At 33.7% G+C, this 14970-nt stretch overlaps 1 protein-coding gene across 37 annotated transcripts in view; it reads left to right on the forward strand.

Annotated features, from left to right (window-relative positions):
• The window catches only part of LOC140887453 (bark storage protein A-like), a 45912-nt gene that overhangs the window by 18474 nt on the left and 12468 nt on the right, over positions 1 to 14970 (forward strand). For 23 of the 37 annotated variants that reach the window (XR_012151860.1, XR_012151867.1, XR_012151857.1 and 20 more), the window contains 12 exons: positions 76 to 191; positions 300 to 349; positions 1061 to 1120; positions 1813 to 1872; positions 2367 to 2508; positions 2794 to 2826; positions 2918 to 2945; positions 3462 to 3532; positions 3629 to 3715; positions 3824 to 4006; positions 4236 to 4286; positions 4381 to 4466. The gene's annotated coding sequence lies outside the window, so the exon portion shown is untranslated. Of the gene's footprint in view, positions 1 to 75; positions 192 to 299; positions 350 to 1060; positions 1791 to 1812; positions 1873 to 2366; positions 2509 to 2793; positions 2827 to 2917; positions 2946 to 3421; positions 3533 to 3628; positions 3716 to 3823; positions 4007 to 4235; positions 4287 to 4380; positions 4467 to 14970 lie in introns of those variants that run through there. The other 14 variants (XR_012151890.1, XR_012151892.1, XR_012151893.1 and 11 more) reach the window with 12 other exon arrangements.

A 14970-nucleotide genomic window follows, 5' to 3' on the forward strand; every position in this document is an offset into this window, starting at 1 on the left:
TTTAAGATTAGTAAGTGTAGGAATCAGAACCTAGTTCATGTCCAAACTCAAGCTCTGAATTTCGACTCGTTTCAGTGGCATTTTGGATCGTCCGACAAGCTGCCGCCGTGATACAATTGTTGTTCGGCTCCAGATCAGTTTAGCTTCGAGCATTGAAGCTTTTAGACCCAATTTTCAGTTGGTTCGTTGAGGTATAGTGGGCTGCCCGACTCTGGGATTTTACCTGTTTGAATTTAATTCATTCTCGTTGATTATAACGCATTGTTTTGATATATTATGGAATATAAATTGTGTTGTAGGCCGAAATTTTGGAAATTAGAGTTGAGGACCTTCGTTTGAATTGGTATAGGTATGTTACGTTTGGTAACATACGACGGTAAAATATAAATATTGTTTTGCCATATTATGTTGATTACGTGAACTGTATGGATTATGTGAATTTAAATGCCTCGTTATCTATGTTGTTTTATTTGACATACGTTGTGGTATTTAGAATAGGACATGATATTCACTACATCACACGATGAGCTATCATTTCTTGTTACCCGTTATCATGTTGTATTGTACTCTGGGCACACGTGTTGTTATTTCGAAAATCAACTGGTGGCTTTTATGCCTAGTATCCCTGAGACCGAAATTATGATTGTCTATTCCTTGATGCATTTTCTGTGTGATATGCACTTGGAATCTTGACATCGTATGTTGTTCATTATTGTGCCTATCTGTTGTATCGTTATCAGCTGTATGGAGGCCGAGTCGTGGGTGTTTGATTTCACACAGCACGACATACCTCGCATACTTGGCAGGGCGGTTTAGTTACATGACGATGTAGCTCCCCTGTGTTATGGCTCGAGCATTGTTCCAGTTGTTATCGTACCGTTTGTTGGCTCCTGTTATCCCGTTTACTTTGAGCCCAGTTCATGCATTGCATACTACATTTTATAATGTGTTTATGCATAGTTTATATGTTTTGTTGTTGTTGCCTAACTGTTTCATACCAGAATCCTAACCTCAGTTAATTCTGGGGGGCTACTGTGGCTGCTGTTTGGCACCATGGTAGGCTACCCAAGTGACTTTACAGCACCAGGCGGAGGGACCGCTGGCGGAGCTCGTTGAGGAGGTTGGATCGTGTCTTGTCTCCCAGTTATATTACGTATTATCGGAGTTATATTATGTATTATGTCAGAGTCATTTGTAATATTCTTTGGGAAGATGCCCTGATGTATTTGTGTTGTATTTGAGAGTTCCTGCTATGTTTTAAATTGTTATCGAGCCTTGTCGGCTCATGTATGTGTTAAATGTTTTAATTCGTTTCGTGCCTGGACGGCATTTGGTTGTGTGATGTTTAAGTTTGTTGAGGTCCTAGTTTTAGTTATTTTATATAAACTGCTGTCTGAGTATTTTTGGGATGTCCTACTTACGGGGAGGTCATGTCGAAATTTTTATAGGCCCAAAATTTATTTTAAATCATTTTTCCGCCGCTTTGACTATTAATTACTTGATTGTATGATAATTAAATATAATTAGTGTAACCGGGCCTCACACTGTTTGTTGGCTCCTGTTATCCAGTTCACTTTGAACCCAGTTCATACATTGCATACTACATTTTCTAAATGTGTTTATGCATTGTTAGCATTTTTGTTGTTGTTGCAGTTCACTTTGAACCCAGTTCATACATTGCATACTACATTTTCTAAACGTGCTTATGCATTGTTAGCATTTTTGTTGTTATTGCTTTATTGTTTTATACCAGAATCCTAACCTAAGTTAATTTTGGGGGGCTAATGTGGCTGCTGTTTGGCACCATGGTAGGCTACCCAAGTGACTTTACAGCACCAGGTGGAGGGTCCGCTGGCGGAGCTCGTTGAGGAGGTTGGATCATGTCTTGTCTCCCAGTTATATTATGTATTTTCGGAGTTATTATATGTATTATGTCAGAGTCATTTTTATGTTCTCCGGGGAGATGCCACGATGTATCTGCATTATATTTGAGAGTTGTCGCTATGTTTTAAAGTAATTATGTTTTTGTCAAGCCTTATCGGCTTAAACACTTGTTTGAATGTTCTATGTCGTTGTCGTGCCTGGCCGGCACTTGTTTGTGTGTTATTTTAGTTTGTTGAGGTCCTAGTTTTAGTTATTTTATATAAACGGATGTCTGAGTATTTTTGGGATGTACTACTTATGGGAAGGTCACGTCGAAATTTTTATAGGCCCAAAGATAAATTAAAAATTTATTTTAAATCGTTTTTCCGCTGCTCAACTATTAAATTCTTAATCGTATGATCATTATACATAACTAGAGTAACCGGGCCTCACATGCCCCAAACTCAGTTTTTTACTGTCATTATTTGTAACTTGATGTTCAGGTTCCACAGCAGAAAGGTTTAAGAAGATGAAGAGCGTGGCAATGATGACGAGTCCAAAATGATGCACATGGTATGATGTTTTACTATGTTGTTCTGCGGCTCTGCCTTCAGTTTGGCACCACAGTCCAAAAGAATGCACATGGTATGATGTCTTATATCTATATATTTAGTTAAAAGAAATTAAAAATATATACGGATCTTTCTTTGGTTAGTAGCTAGCTAGTTTGTTAGAATTAAGTAGTATTATTTAGTATGATAGACTATGGGGTTTTTTTTTTTAATTTTAAGTTTGTTCATGGAGATGTAAATAGTGGGTGCGCTCCAATTTTGTATGTTGGCCATTTTGCATCATGTTAAGTCAGAAGAATCTATGGTGGGTGCGCTCCAATGTTATAGATAATGTTGTTTTTCCTTTTTTTGGTTTCAGGATATCTGCCAGAGTTCCTCTTCATTTTTCAAGGTTTTTGATTATGTATTCTATTTCATATATTGAAATCTTGAGTTTAATTCATTTGTACTGTCATTGATATTTGATGTATTATTGGTTGTAGGTATTATATTGAAGTCGATATATTGAAGGTATTTGATATTTTTTCAGAATTTGTTGGAGCATAATTTCAAATTTCAAAAATATTTCAAATAGTGGGTCTTCAATTATTCATTTCTAATTTTTTTTGTTCTTTAAAACCACGACTATTCATCTACAATTTGTAAATTGAGTTTCATGTGCGATGGCCAAGGAAACCCAAACTTCTTAATGGATGTTGCTATGTTGATTAAATCCATTGTAATTTCGTAATTGAGTTACTCCTGTGGAATCCCTAGTTCTCATTCGAAATAAATGGACATTCATAGTTTTGTGAGTTCAAACATGTTCACTTTGGTGGCACAAAAATATTACAGCATACAGCAGACAAGGCTCCCCCCTACCCCAAAGAACTTTCCCTAACCCTCCCAAAAAAAAAAAAAAATTGTAAATACTGCTTGGCTTGCTGTTAACATTCCTCGAGCATAACCTTTACAATCGGCTCTTTCTTTTTGTCTTCTTGAGTCAGACATTTCATTTGAAAGCTCCTGATGGTGGTTGCTTTGCAGTTGTTTTGAGAACTGGATTTGAAACAAGTTAAGGGAAGCTAATGCGTACAATATTATTTTCTACTGAGAGGGTAAGAATTTGAAATCTCATTGGTGCTTTTCTGAATGTTGTGAGCTGATTTATTATTTGTACGGCCCTTGTGTTTATAATTATAATTGTATTGTAGATTACAGCGAATAGCTGAGAAAGTAGGCTCTTTATCTTGTTCTTAGCGGTATTTGCTTTGATAGCTGTTGGATATGTACGTAAGAAGGTAAAACAGATTCTGATAGATACCCTGTTTGACAAGAATATTATGTGTGGACATATTATAACTGAGATAATAACACTGGTTGGATGATCAAATGAAACTCTTGTATAGGGGCTTGAGGATCCAACAAGGAGTAGATAAAAGCTTCTTTTGAGCTGTTCGTTAATTATTACTTCTGTGATCCCACCTGAACTGCCTTTGGAGCTTTCAATTGTTGTTAATACTTCGTTAATTGCACTAGCACGACTTGGGATATACTGCACAGAACCGTTTAGCATCCCATTTGCTGGAAAGGTGAGAGTTTAATGTTTGATATTGTCTGATGAATTGTTAACACTCCTCTTTGACAAAGATGTGTATTTTGAAGTGATTATTTTAATTGTCCAATTGAACTAATAAACTGAAAGCTGGTCTTTTCATTAGGAACTCTCTTGATGTTTGTGTTTTATCCTTGTGATGGGATGTTCCATTTGCTTTTCAAGAGTGTTAGTCTTTAGCATGTTTTGATGTTTCCCTTCTATAGGTTGATATGTGATGTTTTGAGAAGACTGGGACGGTAACATCTGATAACAAGGTGAGGCAACTCAAGGTCTAATGCATCCACTTGTGTTTGATCCTATGCTTATAAATATTTGATGCTCTTTTTTTAACACATATTAATGTCATAGGTGATTTTAGTTGTGGAGTAACTAATGATTAGACATCGTGATTTGCTTACTTTGAAGTGAAACCTAAAAGGTTTGCAGTCATAAAGGTATAGTGAATCAATGCTCTTTTTTTTAAAAAAAGTTTATGCTAAATACATTATCTTATATATAGAACTTCTGGACTATGTTTGGATTTGTTTTACGTGACTAATATCATGGAATGTATTGGACAAATGTGATGTATCATGTATGTTGTTTTCAAATGTGCATGATAATTTATTTAGTGTAAATTTTCATGTTGTCTAACATTGTTAAAAAATATTGGTGAATGATGTCAGTATGTCACCTTAGAAACAGATAACTTTTTTGATGATCTGTATGGTATTTTAAATAAATTATACTGTGGTTAATTTAGCCACGATTTATTTAAATTGTGGTTAATTTAGCCACGGTTTTATTTAAACCGTGGTTATTTGAACGTTGGTTTTTTTTAACGGTTGTTTTATAACCGTGGTAATTTTAACCACGGTTTTTTTAAAATCGTGGCTAATTTAACCACCGTGGTAATTTTAACTGCGGTTTTTTAAAACCGTGGTTAAAAATTTTAACTACGATTTTAGCCACAGTTTTGGCCGTGGCTAAATCCAAAAAAATTTTGTAGTGTTTAGATGCTTTTGTTTTTGGTGATGGAATAAATGTCCCGTTTATTTTAGCTGAATTTTCGATTGTTATGGGGCTGAAAGATGTTGGCCAGAACATTGATTTAGACATGCCAATGAAATATGATATTTTTATAAGACATTTTCAAGGGAAATTAACTTCTGTCGATCGAAGCAATATTGCAGCTAAACTTGATCAGTTAGCAAACAAACAATGCGATATATATGTTGAAGATTCTATGAAGCAGTAATCAATCGGTCGACTCCTCGATTCTTGTTGCCTTGTGTTAACGACCTTAGCAAAATATGCAATTATGCATGGAAGTGCAGCATATAGGTTTTTAAATGAAAAAATATCGAGACATGCACGCAATGGTGAAGAGAGAAATGTGTATTTTGATGCTTGCGTAGTTGGATTGTTAGTAAGTAGAATTTGATGTTAAATTTTATTATTATATTTTAATGCTCACTTATATGGATTTTAATTATAGACATGGGTGTATGAACGAGTTCAATCACTTGGGAAACCATGTGCATTGCATATGTTTCCAAAGTTTTTTCGTAGGGTTGACTATAAAATCCCAAATGATGTTGATGCAGCTTATGTGGCTTTTCTTTCCATAACAAAGAATAAGGTTAGAAATCCTTTTATGTAATTGCATAATTTGATATGATTGTTTTATATGATCTAATTATCAGTGCAATCATCCACATGTACTCTATATCTACCCTTTACCCGAGGATAAGATACTTGTAGGTGATCGTGACATTGACAATGAGGTAACAAAATAACGGGATATCAATTGATTTATGGAAAGATTTTGATTTTAGTTAATTTTTATTATCGTATTCTTTTTGAGTTATGAACTATAAATGTAGGCTCAAATAAAACGGTTGGATGCGATTATTAGGGCACAAGAGAATGAGATAAGACAAATGAAAAGAATGTTTTCAAAGGGGAAAGAGGGAAATTATGTTGATAAAAGTGATGATTTAATACATTGTCCTGGTGATACTATTCCTTTCGAGAGATATGATGATGGTCTTGCTTCAGAAGAGAAGAGTCAAAAAAATGTTGAGAAGGATATGAGTTCAAAGGGGTAGGAGAAAAATGCTGAAAAACATGATGCTATGATACATTATGCTAGTGATAAAGTTCCTTCCGTGAGATAGGATAATGAGTCGTGCTTCTATTGATAATGAAATTCTTTTCGAAACAACTACAAATGCGAATTCAGTTTGTAATCTTAGCAAGAGTTCACATGTAGATAATGTTGACAGAAGTATCGATGCAAATAGAAAAGTGACGCTGAAAGGGAGAAGAAGACCGAGCTCGATAATGCCATTTCTAAGATTGCTTGTAGTGTTATGAATAGGCGAGCCAAAAAACCAAAGGGTATTGAAAAAGACTTCGTGACACCTCCTACGACCAGAAAAAAAAAGGAAACTAGTTGGCTAGAGACTTGGGAATAACCCCATGGAGCTGGTGAATGCGAAGAACATTTCTAGATGCTAAATATATATTTAAAAACTAATCATTTATCATATGATATGGATTTATTTCCGTATTGTTTTTATGTGGTGTGAAAGTTTTGATATTGCAGGATGTATGTTGGATATATATTGAAAAACTAATCATTTAATCATATAATGCATATTATTTATGTATTGTATTTGATACAGTGTTGAAATTTTGATATTGAAGGAGGATTTCGAATTAGTTTTAACCCAAATCACAAAAGCTGCAGCAGAGGGGACATATAGGTGATTGGAATATGGTGGATGACCATTACTTTCTGGTAATGATAGAAAAATTTTAGATGCTTTTTTTAATGGATCCGATATGAGGTAAGATGTGATCTAGTTTTTAATTCTATAAATTTTTTGTATAATTCGTTGCTTGTAGTGATAAAATACACTTTTATAGGGTGGTTGTGTGGCAGAGTCAGTACTTAACGGTTTTCAGAGAATGGCTGTGTGACTTGTATGAAAAGGAGTTGGTAGATGATGTGATTAATGCATATACTTAAATATTTTATCAAGAAGTTTTTTGGGATATGACAATCGACCAAATATATGAGTTTTAGATGCTTCAGTTTAGGTAATTAATTTAATATTTGTAGTCTATCTTTGCATATTTCATTTAATAACAATTTTATGATATGACAATCCACATAACATATGAGTTTTAAATTCTTAGCTTAAGGTAATTGAATTTAATTTTTGTAGTATATCTTGCATAATTCATTTAATAAATTTTTATGCAATATGCCAACTTCCGAGACACAGTTCCTAGAAGCTCAAAGAAAAGGAGTAGATGTTCACTGACATTCCAAGATTTATGCAATCACTAAGCCGAAGTAGCTGTAAATTCTCGGAAAGCTGAATGCTAATGTTCTCAATGAATGTCGATATATTATGATGCCTTTGCACTCAAGTTTTCATTGGTTTTTGCTAGTTTTGGACACAGTTGCTAGTAAATTTGTGAACATGAATTCATTGTGCTCAGCTAAAGCAAAAAGGTTTGTCAAACTTTTTGTAAGTTTTTATTATTAGCTTCTTGAAATATTTTAGATGAATGTCATTTAGATATCAACTAATTTTGTATTTATTTTTCACACTAAGTTCATTTTAAAACATTTTTATCAACAAATTTTGGATTTCTTTCTCAGTCTAAGTTCATCTCTGGCTAGATCATGTATTCACTTCATTATCTTCCCTTCAATGCTGAAGTTGAGTGTCATCAAAGCCGACAACAGAGTGGAGTAGTTGACTGTGGGGTTTTAGTATGCCCATGGGCGGAGACCTATGCACAAGATAATCTAGAATTTTGGAGATACATGAATTCATGCTATATTCAAGATTCTCGTGCACACGTGGCTGCCTCCATTTTGGCCTATGAATATGGGATGCTTCACCATCTAGCTCAAATTCAGCATTTAATGCAGGATAATGAAGTGAATACATGATGTAGCCAGATATGAACTTAGCCTGAGAAAGAAATCCAAAATTGGTTGATAAAAATGTTTTAAAATAAACTTAGTGTGAAAAATAAATACAGAATTAGTTGATATCTAAACGACATTCATCTAAAATGTTTCAGCCAACTAATAATACAAACTTACAAAAAGTTTGACAAACCTTTTTGCTTTAGTTGACCATAACGAATTCATGTGCACAAATTTACCAGTAACTGTGTCCAAAACTAGCAAAAGCAAATGAGAACTTGAGTGCAAAGGCATCATAATATATCGACATTCATTGAGAACATTAGCATTCAGTTTTCCGAGAATTTTACAGCTACTTTGGCTTAATGATTGCATAAATCTTGGAATGTCAGTGAGCATCTACTTCTTTTCTTTGACCTTCTTAGAATCTGTCTCTCGGAAGTTGGCTTATTGCATAAAAATTTATTAACTGAATTATACAAGACATACTACAAAAATTAAATTCAATTACCTTAAGCACAAAAATTAAAACTCATATATTATGTGGATTGCCATATCATAAAATTGTTATTGTCATTAAATGAAATATGCAAAGATAGACTACTAACATTAAATTAATTACCTGAACTGAAGAATCTGAAACTCATACATTTGGTCGATTGTCATGTCCCAAAATACTTCTTGATAAAATATTTAGGTATGATTAATCACATCATCTACCAACTCCTTTTCATACAACAAATCACATAGCCATTCTCTGAAACCGTTAATTGCTGAATCTGCCACGCAATCACCCACTAAAAAGTGTATTCTATCACTACTAGCAACGAATTATCCCAAATATTTATAGAATTAAAAACTAGATCACATCTTACCTTATATCGGATCCATTAAAAAAAGAATCTAAAATCTTTCTATCATTACCAGAAAGTGATGGCCATCCACCGTATTCCAATCACCTATATGTCCCCTCTGCTGCAGCTTTTGCGATTTGGGTTAAAATTAATCCAGAATCCTCCTTCAATATAAAAATTTCAACACATCATTATGATTAAATGATTAGTTTTTCAATATATATCCAACATACATACTGCAATATCAAAACTTTCACACCACGTAAAAACAATACATAAATAAATTCATATCATATGATAAATGATTAGTTTTTCAATATCTAGTTAGCATCTAGAAATGTTCTTCGCATTCACCAGTTCCACGGGGTTATTCCCAAGTCTCTGGCCAACTAGTTTCCTTATTTTTTTTTCTGGTCGTAAAAGGTGTCACGAAGTCTTTTTCCATACCCTTTGGTTTCTTGGCCTGCCTATTCATAACACTACAAGCAATATAAGAAATGTCATTATCAAGCACGGTCTTCTTCTCCTTTTCAGCGTCACTTTTACTATTTGCATCGATATTTCGGTCAACATTATCTACATGTGAACTCTTGCTATGATTTCAAACTAAATTCGCATTTGTAGTTGTTTCGAATTGAATTTCATTACCAATAGAAGCATGAACCACTATCCTATCTCTCGGAAGAAACTTTATCACTAGCATAATGTATCAATGCATCATGTTTTTCAGCATTTTTTTCCTCCTCCTTTGAAATGATATCCTTCTCAACATTTTTTTGCCTCTTCTCTTCTGAAGCAAGACCATCATCATATCTCTCGAAAGGAACAGTATCACAAGCACAATGTATTAAATCATCACTTTTATCAGCATAATTCACCTCCTTCCCCTTTGAAAATATTCTTTTCATTTGTCTTATCTCATTTTCTTATGCCCTAATAATCGCATCCAACAATTTTATCTGAGCCTACATTTATAGTTCATAACTCAAAAAGAATACGATAATAAAAATTAACTAAAATCAAAATCTTTCCATAAATCAATTGATATCCCGTTATTTTGTTACCTCATTGTCAATGTCACGATCACCTACAAGTATCTTATCCTCGGGTAAAGGGTAGATATAGAGTACATGTAGATGATTGCACTGATATTTAGATCATATAAAAATATTTACAATCATATCAAATTATGCAATTAAATAAAAAGATTTCTAACCTTATTCTTTATTATGGAAAGTAAAGCCGCATCAAGATCATTTGGGAATTTAGAGTCAACCCAATGAAAAAACCTTGGAAACATATGCAATGCACATGGTTTCCCAAGTGATGGAACCCGTTCATACACCCATGCCTAAGATTATAATCTATATTAGTGAGCATTAAAATATAGTAATAAAATTTAATATCAAATCATACTTACCAATAATCCAACTACGCAACCATCAAAATACACATTTCTCTCTTCACCATTGTGTGCATTCCTTGATATTTTTTCATTTAAAAACCTACATGCTGCATTTTCCAATGCATAATCGCATACGTTGCTAAGGTCGCCAACATAAGGCAACAAGAATCAACGAGTCGAACGATTGCATACAGGAAATAAGATACAATTGAAAACAAAAAGAAATACAGCTTCACAAAATCTTCAATATCTATATCGCATTGCTTGTTTGCTAACTTGTCAAGTTTAGCTGCAATATTGCTTCGATCGACAACAGTTAATTTCCCTTGAAAATGTATTCTAACCATATCAGATTTCATTGGCATGTCTAAATCAATGTGTTGGCCAACATCTTTCAGCCCCATAACAATCGAAAGTTCAGATGAAATAAACGGGATTTTTATTCCATCACCAAAAACAAAAAGCATCTAAGAGCAGGTCATATCTACGAAGAACTGACTCCACACGAGCAAAACTAATAGAAAATCTATGCATTTCAAAAAAGTGATATTATGGGGTTTGTTTCAAACCGTGCATTTGTCTTGAACCAATTTTCTATTTCAATTTTTTAATCGTTCTATGAAAAAATGATGGCGAACAATGATTAATCAATTCATAGCGCCTCGTAACCCTTTTAGCATTTGAGTCGTGCTTCATCGCTTCACCTAAAACATTAAAAAATATTTCATTAAACAATGCACGGTAAGCCTCAAAGACTCAAACGAATTGAAATACAAAAACAATGATATGCACACACATTCTGAAAATTAGTAAATGGCAGTGAAACTGGAAGAAGAGATGCATTAACAAATATCAAGAGAAACGTTCCCACAATATCAAATTATTCTAATCTTGCCCATCAAAACTGATTTGGCCTTCTTCAAATTTTTCGGGAGCGAGCTTACTTCCACTATTATTGTAAAAAGAAATTTTTTTAAAAAATCTAGCTTTTATTTGATTATCATAAAAAAAACCGCAATCAATTTTATGTCAAGTCATTGTAACAAGTGAAAAAACACCTAAAACAAATTTCAAGATTATATAAAATTCTATCAAATCTGATTTAAATAAGCCAATCAACAAAATTCAGCATAATTCACAAAAATAAATAGCAAAAGCACAACCAAAGGTCAAACTGAGTATTTAAATGTAAAATTGAATTTAAAAATTAATTACCATGGAGCGTAGAATTCGACGAGTATTCCTCCATCTTGACCGGTGGATTTATGAACTCTAGAAATTCATGTTTTCCGAAAGCGCCACATGAAACATCTAATACTCTTTAAACTTAAATGCGAAATTTTTTTTTATTTTTTTTAAAAAGATACTAAAAATAATACTATACATATATGCCCATACACATATGTATAAACATGCAAGAAAAATATTTCTTATTAAATAAAATATCTCAAATAATAATAAACAACTACAACTTAAAAAGGTTTCATGCATGAAATAATATAATAAGTATACTAGTGAAAACCTCCCATAAGCGGAAATAATAAATAAAATGTAACTGGTTTGAAACTCAGCATAATAAAATAACTGTATCTTAAAACATCAACTAAAGAGCTGCAACGGTCACGGGACCACTGTTCCGTGAACTCATACGTCCTCACCAACGGTAGGAGCTACATAATTAATATCTGTCTCACCTGCACCATATAAGCGTAGTGAGTCTAGGGGGCTTAGGGGAAGAAGCCATCACATAATCATACTAATACATATACATGATACATGAACATGCATGAAAACATTTTCATAACATAAATGTTGAATCATAATCTTAAACATAATCATAATCTTTTCTTCGTCATACATAACATAGTTGAGCATGTTATTTCTTTGAAACAGTCTATGGTCCTATCCGTAAGTGTGACCTTAACTGTGCCGAGCGATCAGTCTCCTGAACCAACGTACGTGGCGGTGATAAATCACCTCCTATGGTAGTAAACTACATCATAAATCATATGGTGGATAACCACCCTTATGTCACACTACATCAATTTCCATCAAAAAAATATTTTATTGCTCAACACATACATAATCATAAGCATATAAAATTTCATGAATGCATGCACTGAAAATTTGTTCGTAATATATATTTAATTAATTGATTTGTCATAATATATACTTATACTTAAAATATTTTCATGCACTAAAATAATTAAATATATATTTCGGACTTAGGGATTTTTCATGGTTTCGGTCCAAACTGCTGGTCTCTCTACTAAGCACCTTAACTGACTTAAAGCCCATTATCTAACTTAACCCCATAATTAAAACATAATTTTAAAAATTATAATTTTTACTAAAATAAAATACTTAAATATTATTGGGCTTGAAATAAAAATATTTAGGCCCATTAACTAATTAATTCATATAAATTCATGGACTGGCCCATAAAATTACTGACTGGCCAAAAAATTTCTATGGGCCCACGAGCCCATAAAAATCATTGGGCTAACTTAAAAATAATTTTGAAAGTCCAAATAAAATTATTTGGAGGCCCAAATAATTTTATTTCTAATTAATTGGCCCAAAAACCAATTAAAACATTTAACACTTAAAAATTAAAATACTCGAGCCCGTCCCACCTAACCTGAACCTGGACCCGGACTCACCTGACCCGACCCTTGACCCTACAGACTCGACCCAGGCCCCTGACCCGTCCCGGATCCACCCCAGAACCCAAAACCCGAACCCCCCTTTTCCTCTCCTCTCGGCGGCGAGCAGCAGCCAAACAAGGGCTGCTGCCGCCCTACTCCGGCCGCCCCTGGCCGGAGTACCACCGCCCAGACGTAGCACACGTCTGGGCGGTCCTAACCCACCATGCCTCAGCCTGAGCCATGGTCCCAAACCATGAAGCCGATGGCTTCTTCCCCTAAGCCCCAATCTGCCACACCCTTGACCAAACCATGCTCCAGTTCGAACCCAGCCCAAATCAGCCCGAACCACCTGACCTTGCTCGACTCTAAGGAACCCTAGAAAACCCCTTGACCGAGCCTCAGCCCCTGGACCGAGCCATGTTGGTTTAAACGTGAGCATGACCATGAATCACCAAAATCAAGCAACAAACATCAAAACTTATGTAAAATTCGAAGTATTCATGAATAATTCTGAAATAAAAACATCATGCATGAGTAATAACTTATATGGTGGCCAAATGAAAGATTTAAACATGCCTTTAAATCTATGACGAAGATTGATGCGTATACGAGGCTCCGGGACGACGAACAGACCAAAATCTTCAAAGAAAATTTCTTGATCGGCTATGGGGGCTGATATCTGCTACTAACCGATGAAAAACTGAAGAATGAGGTGGGGGAGGCGGCTGATGGAGAAAGCATAGGGTAGGGAGTGATTTTTGGGTAGAAAATAGGTTAATAATTAATACAAATTATTTAGGTAGATAATATAACATAAAATATAAAATTTAAACTCTTGAAATACATCCTAATCTGATATAAAAGTATAAATCCCGAAATAATTAAATAGGCTATTTTTAAAATTCAATAAAAGTCAATAAAGGGACTAATTTTGGCTAAAAATTAATCCTTAAATAAATATATAATTAAATACTAAAATTTTCATGACAAAATACCTTAAAATATTATTTTAAGGCTCATAAAACTCATAAAATATTTTTGGCTAAGAATTTTGGTATCTCATCCGTCCACGGTCCCGTCTACGCGATCAAATCAATAAAATTCCCAAAAATCTAAAAATTCTAAAATTACGTGTTAAATTCTAAAATGAATTAAATCATGCATAAAATCACATAATAACACATAAATACATTTAACCCATATTTTTAAAAATTTAAAATAATTAATTTCTCCTAGTTATGCATACGAATTTACGTTTTAAAATTTTCGGGTAATACACCACATAACCCAGAAGCAGAAATCTTAGGAGACGGTGGCTCAAATCAAAAATCGAAAACGAAAAAAAAAGAGATAGAAAAGACGGTGAGGAGGTTCAAATAATCAAATCCCACTAATATTTCCTCCGTGAAAAAAGCGTAATTCTGAAGTACAAGAATCTTGGACATTACTTTTTATTTTTTTTATTTTTTAAAAAAAGACACCGGACACACACAGTCCCCTGAATGTTATTTATTATTTATTATTATTGTTATTTATTTAACAAATTTATACATTTTTTTATATAAAACAATGAAATTTACGCATCAATTAATTTTTATATTTGGTTATTTAAAATTATTAATTAAATCCTTTTAAAAAAAATTACATATGAGACAAGTATTAATTCTTTCAATGCTAGTGGATCCTGCCAATTATTAAGAGAGGTTGATATCATGGTTTAACAATAAGTAGACATCCTATTTACATCCACGACTGAAGCAAAATACTTAGCTGCTGGAATCTGCTGTGCTCAACTGCTCCGACAGTTGAGAGATTATGAGTTTGAGGCCAGAGAATCACCAATATTCTACGACAACACAAGCACCATAACGATCACCTATAATCACTTCAGGACAAAGCATATTGATGTCAGACATCACTTCATTAGATACCATGCTCTGAAGAAGGATATTCGTTTGGAGTACATCTCAACTGAACAACAAGCAGCAGACATATTCATAAGTCATTCTCTGAGACTGAGTTTTATTACTTTAAAAATATTTAGGACATATTGATTTGTCTTAGATGAATATATTTAGGGGGGAGTTCTGAGATTTT

Source organism: Henckelia pumila, chromosome 3 (genome assembly GCF_033568475.1).
Source record: "Henckelia pumila isolate YLH828 chromosome 3, ASM3356847v2, whole genome shotgun sequence".
In the NCBI taxonomy this organism is placed as follows: domain Eukaryota; kingdom Viridiplantae; phylum Streptophyta; class Magnoliopsida; order Lamiales; family Gesneriaceae; genus Henckelia; species Henckelia pumila.